The 13,228-nt window shown below is 50.0% G+C and overlaps 22 non-coding genes across 22 annotated transcripts; all 22 read right to left on the bottom strand.

Annotated features, from left to right (window-relative positions):
* Positions 1-712: 712 nt before the first annotated feature.
* trnal-aag (transfer RNA leucine (anticodon AAG)) lies at positions 713-794 on the bottom strand. Its single transcript has one exon. It is a non-coding gene; the product is annotated as a tRNA-Leu (tRNA).
* Positions 795-1,161: 367 nt separating this feature from the next.
* trnal-uag (transfer RNA leucine (anticodon UAG)) lies at positions 1,162-1,243 on the bottom strand. The gene has a single exon. It is a non-coding gene; the product is annotated as a tRNA-Leu (tRNA).
* Positions 1,244-1,622: 379 nt separating this feature from the next.
* On the bottom strand, positions 1,623-1,704 carry trnal-aag (transfer RNA leucine (anticodon AAG)). The gene has a single exon. It is a non-coding gene; the product is annotated as a tRNA-Leu (tRNA).
* A 1,277-nt stretch (positions 1,705-2,981) lies between these two features.
* On the bottom strand, positions 2,982-3,063 carry trnal-uag (transfer RNA leucine (anticodon UAG)). Its single transcript has one exon. It is a non-coding gene; the product is annotated as a tRNA-Leu (tRNA).
* A 379-nt stretch (positions 3,064-3,442) lies between these two features.
* On the bottom strand, positions 3,443-3,524 carry trnal-aag (transfer RNA leucine (anticodon AAG)). Its single transcript has one exon. It is a non-coding gene; the product is annotated as a tRNA-Leu (tRNA).
* Positions 3,525-3,891: 367 nt separating this feature from the next.
* trnal-uag (transfer RNA leucine (anticodon UAG)) lies at positions 3,892-3,973 on the bottom strand. The gene has a single exon. It is a non-coding gene; the product is annotated as a tRNA-Leu (tRNA).
* A 379-nt stretch (positions 3,974-4,352) lies between these two features.
* Positions 4,353-4,434, bottom strand: trnal-aag (transfer RNA leucine (anticodon AAG)). The gene has a single exon. It is a non-coding gene; the product is annotated as a tRNA-Leu (tRNA).
* Positions 4,435-5,262: 828 nt separating this feature from the next.
* trnal-aag (transfer RNA leucine (anticodon AAG)) lies at positions 5,263-5,344 on the bottom strand. Its single transcript has one exon. It is a non-coding gene; the product is annotated as a tRNA-Leu (tRNA).
* A 367-nt stretch (positions 5,345-5,711) lies between these two features.
* trnal-uag (transfer RNA leucine (anticodon UAG)) lies at positions 5,712-5,793 on the bottom strand. The gene has a single exon. It is a non-coding gene; the product is annotated as a tRNA-Leu (tRNA).
* An 828-nt stretch (positions 5,794-6,621) lies between these two features.
* On the bottom strand, positions 6,622-6,703 carry trnal-uag (transfer RNA leucine (anticodon UAG)). Its single transcript has one exon. It is a non-coding gene; the product is annotated as a tRNA-Leu (tRNA).
* Positions 6,704-7,082: 379 nt separating this feature from the next.
* Positions 7,083-7,164, bottom strand: trnal-aag (transfer RNA leucine (anticodon AAG)). The gene has a single exon. It is a non-coding gene; the product is annotated as a tRNA-Leu (tRNA).
* A 367-nt stretch (positions 7,165-7,531) lies between these two features.
* trnal-uag (transfer RNA leucine (anticodon UAG)) lies at positions 7,532-7,613 on the bottom strand. The gene has a single exon. It is a non-coding gene; the product is annotated as a tRNA-Leu (tRNA).
* Positions 7,614-8,441: 828 nt separating this feature from the next.
* On the bottom strand, positions 8,442-8,523 carry trnal-uag (transfer RNA leucine (anticodon UAG)). The gene has a single exon. It is a non-coding gene; the product is annotated as a tRNA-Leu (tRNA).
* Positions 8,524-8,902: 379 nt separating this feature from the next.
* Positions 8,903-8,984, bottom strand: trnal-aag (transfer RNA leucine (anticodon AAG)). Its single transcript has one exon. It is a non-coding gene; the product is annotated as a tRNA-Leu (tRNA).
* Positions 8,985-9,351: 367 nt separating this feature from the next.
* trnal-uag (transfer RNA leucine (anticodon UAG)) lies at positions 9,352-9,433 on the bottom strand. The gene has a single exon. It is a non-coding gene; the product is annotated as a tRNA-Leu (tRNA).
* A 379-nt stretch (positions 9,434-9,812) lies between these two features.
* trnal-aag (transfer RNA leucine (anticodon AAG)) lies at positions 9,813-9,894 on the bottom strand. The gene has a single exon. It is a non-coding gene; the product is annotated as a tRNA-Leu (tRNA).
* Positions 9,895-10,261: 367 nt separating this feature from the next.
* Positions 10,262-10,343, bottom strand: trnal-uag (transfer RNA leucine (anticodon UAG)). The gene has a single exon. It is a non-coding gene; the product is annotated as a tRNA-Leu (tRNA).
* Positions 10,344-10,722: 379 nt separating this feature from the next.
* Positions 10,723-10,804, bottom strand: trnal-aag (transfer RNA leucine (anticodon AAG)). Its single transcript has one exon. It is a non-coding gene; the product is annotated as a tRNA-Leu (tRNA).
* A 367-nt stretch (positions 10,805-11,171) lies between these two features.
* trnal-uag (transfer RNA leucine (anticodon UAG)) lies at positions 11,172-11,253 on the bottom strand. Its single transcript has one exon. It is a non-coding gene; the product is annotated as a tRNA-Leu (tRNA).
* An 828-nt stretch (positions 11,254-12,081) lies between these two features.
* Positions 12,082-12,163, bottom strand: trnal-uag (transfer RNA leucine (anticodon UAG)). The gene has a single exon. It is a non-coding gene; the product is annotated as a tRNA-Leu (tRNA).
* A 379-nt stretch (positions 12,164-12,542) lies between these two features.
* On the bottom strand, positions 12,543-12,624 carry trnal-aag (transfer RNA leucine (anticodon AAG)). Its single transcript has one exon. It is a non-coding gene; the product is annotated as a tRNA-Leu (tRNA).
* Positions 12,625-12,991: 367 nt separating this feature from the next.
* Positions 12,992-13,073, bottom strand: trnal-uag (transfer RNA leucine (anticodon UAG)). The gene has a single exon. It is a non-coding gene; the product is annotated as a tRNA-Leu (tRNA).
* Positions 13,074-13,228: the final 155 nt, after the last annotated feature.

Raw genomic sequence — 13,228 nt, 5'->3', positions numbered from 1 at the left:
ACTGCATTGGTGAGAACAATATAACTTTTGAGATCATTTACTAAGCAACTGATCTTTTACAAAAATTAATAAAACAGACGCCCAGTGAACACAGAGGATGTGGAAATCAGTCTAACAAAAGCCCACCACAAGGACATCTGCCGTTCATTGATACTACACCAACATCGTACACGCAAGCTCTTGCCACAGACATTTTCAACATGGCGCTTTTCCAAGGATGGACCGAGCCAACATCTTCACAAAAGCTTCGCTGGCAGTGGTGGGATTCGAACCCACGCCTCCACAGAGACTGGAGCCTGAATCCAGCGCCTTCGACCACTCGGCCACACTACCGCCGAGAAGCCCCGGCCCTCTTATTCCTAGCCAAAACAGAAGGGGGCGTAACACGCGAGCTAGAGAATCTCAGTCAAGTCATCTATTGGCAGATGCAGACTAAGAAGCGCTAGATTCCTAAGACTTCGGACTGGCCGACGCGGCTTTATGGTTTGCTTTATACGGCCGCCTGCGTGTTGGGCATTCTTTTGATGTGTTCTCCGTTGGTTCGGCCAGCTTGGGCCATCCTACGCCCTTTGAATATTGGAGAACTTGAAGGAATTGAAGAAACGTCAAGCCGACTCTTCCAAGTTGCTGCTGTTGAAAAGAGCAACAGAGGGCGCCAATTTGAGTATAAGCTGCTCAACAGCTTGGATGGTGGTTTCTTCAAAACCTTCTTTGGCAGCGGTGGGATTTGAACCCACGCCTCCGAAGAGACTGGAGCCTTAATCCAGCGCCTTAGACCGCTCGGCCACGCTACCGGCTTCGTGCGGCTTTCGCACTGCAATGGCAACGGCATAGTTTATCCACTTGGACGCTAAAGTGTCTGCTTTTCTTCTTCTATCGGCGGACATATTTGGGGTCAACCTCGTGCCGCACTGCATTGGTGAGAACAATATAACTTTTGAGATCATTTACTAAGCAACTGATCTTTTACAAAAATTAATAAAACAGACGCCCAGTGAACACAGAGGATGTGGAAATCAGTCTAACAAAATCCCACCACAAGGACATCTGCCGTTTATTGATACTACACCAACATCGTACACGCAAGGTCTTGCCACAGACATTTTCAACATGGCGCTTTTCCAAGGATGGACCGAGCCAACATCTTCACAAAAGCTTCGCTGGCAGTGGTGGGATTCGAACCCACGCCTCCACAGAGACTGGAGCCTAAATCCAGCGCCTTCGACCACTCGGCCACACTACCTCCGAGAAGCCCCGGCCCTCTTATTCCTAGCCAAAACAGAAGGGGGCGTAACACGCGAGCTAGAGAATCTCAGTCAAGTCATCTATTGGCAGATGCAGACTAAGAAGCGCTAGATTCCTAAGACTTCGGACTGGCCGACGCGGCTTTATGGTTTGCTTTATACGGCCGCCTGCGTGTTGGGCATTCTTTTGATGTGTTCTCCGTTGGTTCGGCCAGCTTGGGCCATCCTACGCCCTTTGAATATTGGAGAACTTGAAGGAATTGAAGAAACGTCAAGCCGACTCTTCCAAGTTGCTGCTGTTGAAAAGAGCAACAGAGGGCGCCAATTTGAGTATAAGCTGCTCAACAGCTTGGATGGTGGTTTCTTCAAAACCTTCTTTGGCAGCGGTGGGATTTGAACCCACGCCTCCGAAGAGACTGGAGCCTTAATCCAGCGCCTTAGACCGCTCGGCCACGCTACCGGCTTCGTGCGGCTTTCGCACTGCAATGGCAACGGCATAGTTTATCCACTTGGACGCTAAAGTGTCTGCTTTTCTTCTTCTATCGGCGGACATATTTGGGGTCAACCTCGTGCCGCACTGCATTGGTGAGAACAATATAACTTTTGAGATCATTTACTAAGCAACTGATCTTTTACAAAAATTAATAAAACAGACGCCCAGTGAACACAGAGGATGTGGAAATCAGTCTAACAAAAGCCCACCACAAGGACATCTGCCGTTCATTGATACTACACCAACATCGTACACGCAAGCTCTTGCCACAGACATTTTCAACATGGCGCTTTTCCAAGGATGGACCGAGCCAACATCTTCACAAAAGCTTCGCTGGCAGTGGTGGGATTCGAACCCACGCCTCCACAGAGACTGGAGCCTAAATCCAGTGCCTTCGACCACTCGGCCACACTACCTCCGAGAAGCCCCGGCTCTCTTATTCCTAGCCAAAACAGAAGGGGGCGTAACACGCGAGCTAGAGAATCTCAGTCAAGTCATCTATTGGCAGATGCAGACAAAGAAGCGCTAGATTCCTAAGACTTCGGACTGGCCGACGCGGCTTTATGGTTTGCTTTATACGGCCGCCTGCGTGTTGGGCATTCTTTTGATGTGTTCTCCGTTGGTTCGGCCAGCTTGGGCCATCCTACGCCCTTTGAATATTGGAGAACTTGAAGGAATTGAAGAAACGTCAAGCCGACTCTTCCAAGTTGCTGCTGTTGAAAAGAGCAACAGAGGGCGCCAAGTTGAGTATAAGCTGCTCAACAGCTTGGATGGTGGTTTCTTCAAAACCTTCTTTGGCAGCGGTGGGATTTGAACCCACGCCTCCGAAGAGACTCGAGCCTTAATCCAGCGCCTTAGACCGCTCGGCCACGCTACCGGCTTCGTAGGGCTTTCGCACTGCAATGGCAACGGCATAGTTTATCCACTTGGACGCTAAAGTGTCTGCTTTTCTTCTTCTATCGGCGGACATATTTGGGGTCAACCTCGTGCCGCACTGCATTGGTGAGAACAATATAACTTTTGAGATCATTTACTAAGCAACTGATCTTTTACAAAAATTAATAAAACAGACGCCCAGTGAACACAGAGGATGTGGAAATCAGTCTAACAAAAGCCCACCACAAGGACATCTGCCGTTCATTGATACTACACCAACATCGTACACGCAAGCTCTTGCCACAGACATTTTCAACATGGCGCTTTTCCAAGGATGGACCGAGCCAACATCTTCACAAAAGCTTCGCTGGCAGTGGTGGGATTCGAACCCACGCCTCCACAGAGACTGGAGCCTAAATCCAGCGCCTTCGACCACTCGGCCACACTACCGCCGAGAAGCCCCGGCCCTCTTATTCCTAGCCAAAACAGAAGGGGGCGTAACACGCGAGCTAGAGAATCTCAGTCAAGTCATCTATTGGCAGATGCAGACTAAGAAGCGCTAGATTCCTAAGACTTCGGACTGGCCGACGCGGCTTTATGGTTTGCTTTATACGGCCGCCTGCGTGTTGGGCATTCTTTTGATGTGTTCTCCGTTGGTTCGGCCAGCTTGGGCCATCCTACGCCCTTTGAATATTGGAGAACTTGAAGGAATTGAAGAAACGTCAAGCCGACTCTTCCAAGTTGCTGCTGTTGAAAAGAGCAACAGAGGGCGCCAATTTGAGTATAAGCTGCTCAACAGCTTGGATGGTGGTTTCTTCAAAACCTTCTTTGGCAGCGGTGGGATTTGAACCCACGCCTCCGAAGAGACTGGAGCCTTAATCCAGCGCCTTAGACCGCTCGGCCACGCTACCGGCTTCGTGCGGCTTTCGCACTGCAATGGCAACGGCATAGTTTATCCACTTGGACGCTAAAGTGTCTGCTTTTCTTCTTCTATCGGCGGACATATTTGGGGTCAACCTCGTGCCGCACTGCATTGGTGAGAACAATATAACTTTTGAGATCATTTACTAAGCAACTGATCTTTTACAAAAATTAATAAAACAGACGCCCAGTGAACACAGAGGATGTGGAAATCAGTCTAACAAAATCCCACCACAAGGACATCTGCCGTTTATTGATACTACACCAACATCGTACACGCAAGGTCTTGCCACAGACATTTTCAACATGGCGCTTTTCCAAGGATGGACCGAGCCAACATCTTCACAAAAGCTTCGCTGGCAGTGGTGGGATTCGAACCCACGCCTCCACAGAGACTGGAGCCTAAATCCAGCGCCTTCGACCACTCGGCCACACTACCTCCGAGAAGCCCCGGCCCTCTTATTCCTAGCCAAAACAGAAGGGGGCGTAACACGCGAGCTAGAGAATCTCAGTCAAGTCATCTATTGGCAGATGCAGACTAAGAAGCGCTAGATTCCTAAGACTTCGGACTGGCCGACGCGGCTTTATGGTTTGCTTTATACGGCCGCCTGCGTGTTGGGCATTCTTTTGATGTGTTCTCCGTTGGTTCGGCCAGCTTGGGCCATCCTACGCCCTTTGAATATTGGAGAACTTGAAGGAATTGAAGAAACGTCAAGCCGACTCTTCCAAGTTGCTGCTGTTGAAAAGAGCAACAGAGGGCGCCAATTTGAGTATAAGCTGCTCAACAGCTTGGATGGTGGTTTCTTCAAAACCTTCTTTGGCAGCGGTGGGATTTGAACCCACGCCTCCGAAGAGACTGGAGCCTTAATCCAGCGCCTTAGACCGCTCGGCCACGCTACCGGCTTCGTGCGGCTTTCGCACTGCAATGGCAACGGCATAGTTTATCCACTTGGACGCTAAAGTGTCTGCTTTTCTTCTTCTATCGGCGGACATATTTGGGGTCAACCTCGTGCCGCACTGCATTGGTGAGAACAATATAACTTTTGAGATCATTTACTAAGCAACTGATCTTTTACAAAAATTAATAAAACAGACGCCCAGTGAACACAGAGGATGTGGAAATCAGTCTAACAAAAGCCCACCACAAGGACATCTGCCGTTCATTGATACTACACCAACATCGTACACGCAAGCTCTTGCCACAGACATTTTCAACATGGCGCTTTTCCAAGGATGGACCGAGCCAACATCTTCACAAAAGCTTCGCTGGCAGTGGTGGGATTCGAACCCACGCCTCCACAGAGACTGGAGCCTAAATCCAGTGCCTTCGACCACTCGGCCACACTACCTCCGAGAAGCCCCGGCTCTCTTATTCCTAGCCAAAACAGAAGGGGGCGTAACACGCGAGCTAGAGAATCTCAGTCAAGTCATCTATTGGCAGATGCAGACAAAGAAGCGCTAGATTCCTAAGACTTCGGACTGGCCGACGCGGCTTTATGGTTTGCTTTATACGGCCGCCTGCGTGTTGGGCATTCTTTTGTTGTGTTCTCCGTTGGTTCGGCCAGCTTGGGCCATCCTACGCCCTTTGAATATTGGAGAACTTGAAGGAATTGAAGAAACGTCAAGCCGACTCTTCCAAGTTGCTGCTGTTGAAAAGAGCAACAGAGGGCGCCAAGTTGAGTATAAGCTGCTCAACAGCTTGGATGGTGGTTTCTTCAAAACCTTCTTTGGCAGCGGTGGGATTTGAACCCACGCCTCCGAAGAGACTGGAGCCTTAATCCAGCGCCTTAGACCGCTCGGCCACGCTACCGGCTTCGTGTGGCTTTCGCACTGCAATGGCAACGGCATAGTTTATCCACTTGGACGCTAAAGTGTCTGCTTTTCTTCTTCTATCGGCGGACATATTTGGGGTCAACCTCGTGCCGCACTGCATTGGTGAGAACAATATAACTTTTGAGATCATTTACTAAGCAACTGATCTTTTACAAAAATTAATAAAACAGACGCCCAGTGAACACAGAGGATGTGGAAATCAGTCTAACAAAAGCCCACCACAAGGACATCTGCCGTTCATTGATACTACACCAACATCGTACACGCAAGCTCTTGCCACAGACATTTTCAACATGGCGCTTTTCCAAGGATGGACCGAGCCAACATCTTCACAAAAGCTTCGCTGGCAGTGGTGGGATTCGAACCCACGCCTCCACAGAGACTGGAGCCTAAATCCAGCGCCTTCGACCACTCGGCCACACTACCGCCGAGAAGCCCCGGCCCTCTTATTCCTAGCCAAAACAGAAGGGGGCGTAACACGCGAGCTAGAGAATCTCAGTCAAGTCATCTATTGGCAGATACAGACAAAGAAGCGCTAGATTCCTAAGACTTCGGACTGGCCGACGCGGCTTTATGGTTTGCTTTATACGGCCGCCTGCGTGTTGGGCATTCTTTTGATGTGTTCTCCGTTGGTTCGGCCAGCTTGGGCCATCCTACGCCCTTTGAATATTGGAGAACTTGAAGGAATTGAAGAAACGTCAAGCCGACTCTTCCAAGTTGCTGCTGTTGAAAAGAGCAACAGAGGGCGCCAAGTTGAGTATAAGCTGCTCAACAGCTTGGATGGTGGTTTCTTCAAAACCTTCTTTGGCAGCGGTGGGATTTGAACCCACGCCTGCGAAGAGACTGGAGCCTTAATCCAGCGCCTTAGACCGCTCGGCCACGCTACCGGCTTCGTGCGGCTTTCGCACTGCAATGGCAACGGCATAGTTTATCCACTTGGACGCTAAAGTGTCTGCTTTTCTTCTTCTATCGGCGGACATATTTGGGGTCAACCTCGTGCCGCACTGCATTGGTGAGAACAATATAACTTTTGAGATCATTTACTAAGCAACTGATCTTTTACAAAAATTAATAAAACAGACGCCCAGTGAACACAGAGGATGTGGAAATCAGTCTAACAAAAGCCCACCACAAGGACATCTGCCGTTCATTGATACTACACCAACATCGTACACGCAAGCTCTTGCCACAGACATTTTCAACATGGCGCTTTTCCAAGGATGGACCGAGCCAACATCTTCACAAAAGCTTCGCTGGCAGTGGTGGGATTCGAACCCACGCCTCCACAGAGACTGGAGCCTAAATCCAGCGCCTTCGACCACTCGGCCACACTACCTCCGAGAAGCCCCGGCCCTCTTATTCCTAGCCAAAACAGAAGGGGGCGTAACACGCGAGCTAGAGAATCTCAGTCAAGTCATCTATTGGCAGATGCAGACAAAGAAGCGCTAGATTCCTAAGACTTCGGACTGGCCGACGCGGCTTTATGGTTTGCTTTATACGGCCGCCTGCGTGTTGGGCATTCTTTTGACGTGTTCTCCGTTGGTTCGGCCAGCTTGGGCCATCCTACGCCCTTTGAATATTGGAGAACTTGAAGGAATTGAAGAAACGTCAAGCCGACTCTTCCAAGTTGCTGCTGTTGAAAAGAGCAACAGAGGGCGCCAATTTGAGTATAAGCTGCTCAACAGCTTGGATGGTGGTTTCTTCAAAACCTTCTTTGGCAGCGGTGGGATTTGAACCCACGCCTCCGAAGAGACTGGAGCCTTAATCCAGCGCCTTAGACCGCTCGGCCACGCTACCGGCTTCGTGCGGCTTTCGCACTGCAATGGCAACGGCATAGTTTATCCACTTGGACGCTAAAGTGTCTGCTTTTCTTCTTCTATCGGCGGACATATTTGGGGTCAACCTCGTGCCGCACTGCATTGGTGAGAACAATATAACTTTTGAGATCATTTACTAAGCAACTGATCTTTTACAAAAATTAATAAAACAGACGCCCAGTGAACACAGAGGATGTGGAAATCAGTCTAACAAAAGCCCACCACAAGGACATCTGCCGTTCATTGATACTACACCAACATCGTACACGCAAGCTCTTGCCACAGACATTTTCAACATGGCGCTTTTCCAAGGATGGACCGAGCCAACATCTTCACAAAAGCTTCGCTGGCAGTGGTGGGATTCGAACCCACGCCTCCACAGAGACTGGAGCCTAAATCCAGCGCCTTCGACCACTCGGCCACACTACCGCCGAGAAGCCCCGCCCCTCTTATTCCTAGCCAAAACAGAAGGGGGCGTAACACGCGAGCTAGAGAATCTCAGTCAAGTCATCTATTGGCAGATACAGACAAAGAAGCGCTAGATTCCTAAGACTTCGGACTGGCCGACGCGGCTTTATGGTTTGCTTTATACGGCCGCCTGCGTGTTGGGCATTCTTTTGATGTGTTCTCCGTTGGTTCGGCCAGCTTGGGCCATCCTACGCCCTTTGAATATTGGAGAACTTGAAGGAATTGAAGAAACGTCAAGCCGACTCTTCCAAGTTGCTGCTGTTGAAAAGAGCAACAGAGGGCGCCAAGTTGAGTATAAGCTGCTCAACAGCTTGGATGGTGGTTTCTTCAAAACCTTCTTTGGCAGCGGTGGGATTTGAACCCACGCCTGCGAAGAGACTGGAGCCTTAATCCAGCGCCTTAGACCGCTCGGCCACGCTACCGGCTTCGTGCGGCTTTCGCACTGCAATGGCAACGGCATAGTTTATCCACTTGGACGCTAAAGTGTCTGCTTTTCTTCTTCTATCGGCGGACATATTTGGGGTCAACCTCGTGCCGCACTGCATTGGTGAGAACAATATAACTTTTGAGATCATTTACTAAGCAACTGATCTTTTACAAAAATTAATAAAACAGACGCCCAGTGAACACAGAGGATGTGGAAATCAGTCTAACAAAAGCCCACCACAAGGACATCTGCCGTTCATTGATACTACACCAACATCGTACACGCAAGCTCTTGCCACAGACATTTTCAACATGGCGCTTTTCCAAGGATGGACCGAGCCAACATCTTCACAAAAGCTTCGCTGGCAGTGGTGGGATTCGAACCCACGCCTCCACAGAGACTGGAGCCTAAATCCAGCGCCTTCGACCACTCGGCCACACTACCTCCGAGAAGCCCCGGCCCTCTTATTCCTAGCCAAAACAGAAGGGGGCGTAACACGCGAGCTAGAGAATCTCAGTCAAGTCATCTATTGGCAGATGCAGACAAAGAAGCGCTAGATTCCTAAGACTTCGGACTGGCCGACGCGGCTTTATGGTTTGCTTTATACGGCCGCCTGCGTGTTGGGCATTCTTTTGACGTGTTCTCCGTTGGTTCGGCCAGCTTGGGCCATCCTACGCCCTTTGAATATTGGAGAACTTGAAGGAATTGAAGAAACGTCAAGCCGACTCTTCCAAGTTGCTGCTGTTGAAAAGAGCAACAGAGGGCGCCAATTTGAGTATAAGCTGCTCAACAGCTTGGAAGGTGGTTTCTTCAAAACCTTCTTTGGCAGCGGTGGGATTTGAACCCACGCCTCCGAAGAGACTGGAGCCTTAATCCAGCGCCTTAGACCGCTCGGCCACGCTACCGGCTTCGTGCGGCTTTCGCACTGCAATGGCAACGGCATAGTTTATCCACTTGGACGCTAAAGTGTCTGCTTTTCTTCTTCTATCGGCGGACATATTTGGGGTCAACCTCGTGCCGCACTGCATTGGTGAGAACAATATAACTTTTGAGATCATTTACTAAGCAACTGATCTTTTACAAAAATTAATAAAACAGACGCCCAGTGAACACAGAGGATGTGGAAATCAGTCTAACAAAAGCCCACCACAAGGACATCTGCCGTTCATTGATACTACACCAACATCGTACACGCAAGCTCTTGCCACAGACATTTTCAACATGGCGCTTTTCCAAGGATGGACCGAGCCAACATCTTCACAAAAGCTTCGCTGGCAGTGGTGGGATTCGAACCCACGCCTCCACAGAGACTGGAGCCTAAATCCAGCGCCTTCGACCACTCGGCCACACTACCGCCGAGAAGCCCCGGCCCTCTTATTCCTAGCCAAAACAGAAGGGGGCGTAACACGCGAGCTAGAGAATCTCAGTCAAGTCATCTATTGGCAGATGCAGACTAAGAAGCGCTAGATTCCTAAGACTTCGGACTGGCCGACGCGGCTTTATGGTTTGCTTTATACGGCCGCCTGCGTGTTGGGCATTCTTTTGATGTGTTCTCCGTTGGTTCGGCCAGCTTGGGCCATCCTACGCCCTTTGAATATTGGAGAACTTGAAGGAATTGAAGAAACGTCAAGCCGACTCTTCCAAGTTGCTGCTGTTGAAAAGAGCAACAGAGGGCGCCAATTTGAGTATAAGCTGCTCAACAGCTTGGATGGTGGTTTCTTCAAAACCTTCTTTGGCAGCGGTGGGATTTGAACCCACGCCTCCGAAGAGACTGGAGCCTTAATCCAGCGCCTTAGACCGCTCGGCCACGCTACCGGCTTCGTGCGGCTTTCGCACTGCAATGGCAACGGCATAGTTTATCCACTTGGACGCTAAAGTGTCTGCTTTTCTTCTTCTATCGGCGGACATATTTGGGGTCAACCTCGTGCCGCACTGCATTGGTGAGAACAATATAACTTTTGAGATCATTTACTAAGCAACTGATCTTTTACAAAAATTAATAAAACAGACGCCCAGTGAACACAGAGGATGTGGAAATCAGTCTAACAAAAGCCCACCACAAGGACATCTGCCGTTTATTGATACTACACCAACATCGTACACGCAAGGTCTTGCCACAGACATTTTCAACATGGCGCTTTTCCAAGGATGGACCGAGCCAACATCTTCACAAAAGCTTCGCTGGCAGTGGTGGGATTCGAACCCACGCCTCCACAGAGACTGGAGCCTAAATCCAGCGCCTTCGACCACTCGGCCACACTACCTCCGAGAAGCCCCGGCCCTCTTATTCCTAGCCAAAACAGAAGGGGGCGTAACACGCGAGCTAGAGAATCTCAGTCAAGTCATCTATTGGCAGATGCAGACTAAGAAGCGCTAGATTCCTAAGACTTCGGACTGGCCGACGCGGCTTTATGGTTTGCTTTATACGGCCGCCTGCGTGTTGGGCATTCTTTTGATGTGTTCTCCGTTGGTTCGGCCAGCTTGGGCCATCCTACGCCCTTTGAATATTGGAGAACTTGAAGGAATTGAAGAAACGTCAAGCCGACTCTTCCAAGTTGCTGCTGTTGAAAAGAGCAACAGAGGGCGCCAATTTGAGTATAAGCTGCTCAACAGCTTGGATGGTGGTTTCTTCAAAACCTTCTTTGGCAGCGGTGGGATTTGAACCCACGCCTCCGAAGAGACTGGAGCCTTAATCCAGCGCCTTAGACCGCTCGGCCACGCTACCGGCTTCGTGCGGCTTTCGCACTGCAATGGCAACGGCATAGTTTATCCACTTGGACGCTAAAGTGTCTGCTTTTCTTCTTCTATCGGCGGACATATTTGGGGTCAACCTCGTGCCGCACTGCATTGGTGAGAACAATATAACTTTTGAGATCATTTACTAAGCAACTGATCTTTTACAAAAATTAATAAAACAGACGCCCAGTGAACACAGAGGATGTGGAAATCAGTCTAACAAAAGCCCACCACAAGGACATCTGCCGTTCATTGATACTACACCAACATCGTACACGCAAGCTCTTGCCACAGACATTTTCAACATGGCGCTTTTCCAAGGATGGACCGAGCCAACATCTTCACAAAAGCTTCGCTGGCAGTGGTGGGATTCGAACCCACGCCTCCACAGAGACTGGAGCCTAAATCCAGCGCCTTCGACCACTCGGCCACACTACCGCCGAGAAGCCCCGCCCCTCTTATTCCTAGCCAAAACAGAAGGGGGCGTAACACGCGAGCTAGAGAATCTCAGTCAAGTCATCTATTGGCAGATACAGACAAAGAAGCGCTAGATTCCTAAGACTTCGGACTGGCCGACGCGGCTTTATGGTTTGCTTTATACGGCCGCCTGCGTGTTGGGCATTCTTTTGATGTGTTCTCCGTTGGTTCGGCCAGCTTGGGCCATCCTACGCCCTTTGAATATTGGAGAACTTGAAGGAATTGAAGAAACGTCAAGCCGACTCTTCCAAGTTGCTGCTGTTGAAAAGAGCAACAGAGGGCGCCAAGTTGAGTATAAGCTGCTCAACAGCTTGGATGGTGGTTTCTTCAAAACCTTCTTTGGCAGCGGTGGGATTTGAACCCACGCCTGCGAAGAGACTGGAGCCTTAATCCAGCGCCTTAGACCGCTCGGCCACGCTACCGGCTTCGTGCGGCTTTCGCACTGCAATGGCAACGGCATAGTTTATCCACTTGGACGCTAAAGTGTCTGCTTTTCTTCTTCTATCGGCGGACATATTTGGGGTCAACCTCGTGCCGCACTGCATTGGTGAGAACAATATAACTTTTGAGATCATTTACTAAGCAACTGATCTTTTACAAAAATTAATAAAACAGACGCCCAGTGAACACAGAGGATGTGGAAATCAGTCTAACAAAAGCCCACCACAAGGACATCTGCCGTTCATTGATACTACACCAACATCGTACACGCAAGCTCTTGCCACAGACATTTTCAACATGGCGCTTTTCCAAGGATGGACCGAGCCAACATCTTCACAAAAGCTTCGCTGGCAGTGGTGGGATTCGAACCCACGCCTCCACAGAGACTGGAGCCTAAATCCAGCGCCTTCGACCACTCGGCCACACTACCTCCGAGAAGCCCCGGCCCTCTTATTCCTAGCCAAAACAGAAGGGGGCGTAACACGCGAGCTAGAGAATCTCAGTCAAGTCATCTATTGGCAGATGCAGACAAAGAAGCGCTAGATTCCTAAGACTTCGGACTGGCCGACGCGGCTTTATGGTTTGCTTTATACGGCCGCCTGCGTGTTGGGCATTCTTTTGACGTGTTCTCCGTTGGTTCGGCCAGCTTGGGCCATCCTACGCCCTTTGAATATTGGAGAACTTGAAGGAATTGAAGAAACGTCAAGCCGACTCTTCCAAGTTGCTGCTGTTGAAAAGAGCAACAGAGGGCGCCAATTTGAGTATAAGCTGCTCAACAGCTTGGAAGGTGGTTTCTTCAAAACCTTCTTTGGCAGCGGTGGGATTTGAACCCACGCCTCCGAAGAGACTGGAGCCTTAATCCAGCGCCTTAGACCGCTCGGCCACGCTACCGGCTTCGTGCGGCTTTCGCACTGCAATGGCAACGGCATAGTTTATCCACTTGGACGCTAAAGTGTCTGCTTTTCTTCTTCTATCGGCGGACATATTTGGGGTCAACCTCGTGCCGCACTGCATTGGTGAGAACAATATAACTTTTGAGATCATTTACTAAGCAACTGATCTTTTACAAAAATTAATAAAACAGACGCCCAGTGAACACAGAGGATGTGGAAATCAGTCTAACAAAAGCCCACCACAAGGACATCTGCCGTTCATTGATACTACACCAACATCGTACACGCAAGCTCTTGCCACAGACATTTTCAACATGGCGCTTTTCCAAGGATGGACCGAGCCAACATCTTCACAAAAGCTTCGCTGGCAGTGGTGGGATTCGAACCCACGCCTCCACAGAGACTGGAGCCTAAATCCAGCGCCTTCGACCACTCGGCCACACTACCGCCGAGAAGCCCCGGCCCTCTTATTCCTAGCCAAAACAGAAGGGGGCGTAACACGCGAGCTAGAGAATCTCAGTCAAGTCATCTATTGGCAGATGCAGACTAAGAAGCGCTAGATTCCTAAGACTTCGGACTGGCCGACGCGGCTTTATGGTTTG

The sequence above is a fragment of the Hoplias malabaricus genome, chromosome 3 (assembly GCF_029633855.1).
Source record: "Hoplias malabaricus isolate fHopMal1 chromosome 3, fHopMal1.hap1, whole genome shotgun sequence".
Classification (NCBI taxonomy): Eukaryota; Metazoa; Chordata; class Actinopteri; order Characiformes; family Erythrinidae; genus Hoplias; species Hoplias malabaricus.
The sequence above is the reverse complement of the archived record's forward strand: the minus strand, read 5'-3'. Positions and strand labels throughout refer to the sequence as shown.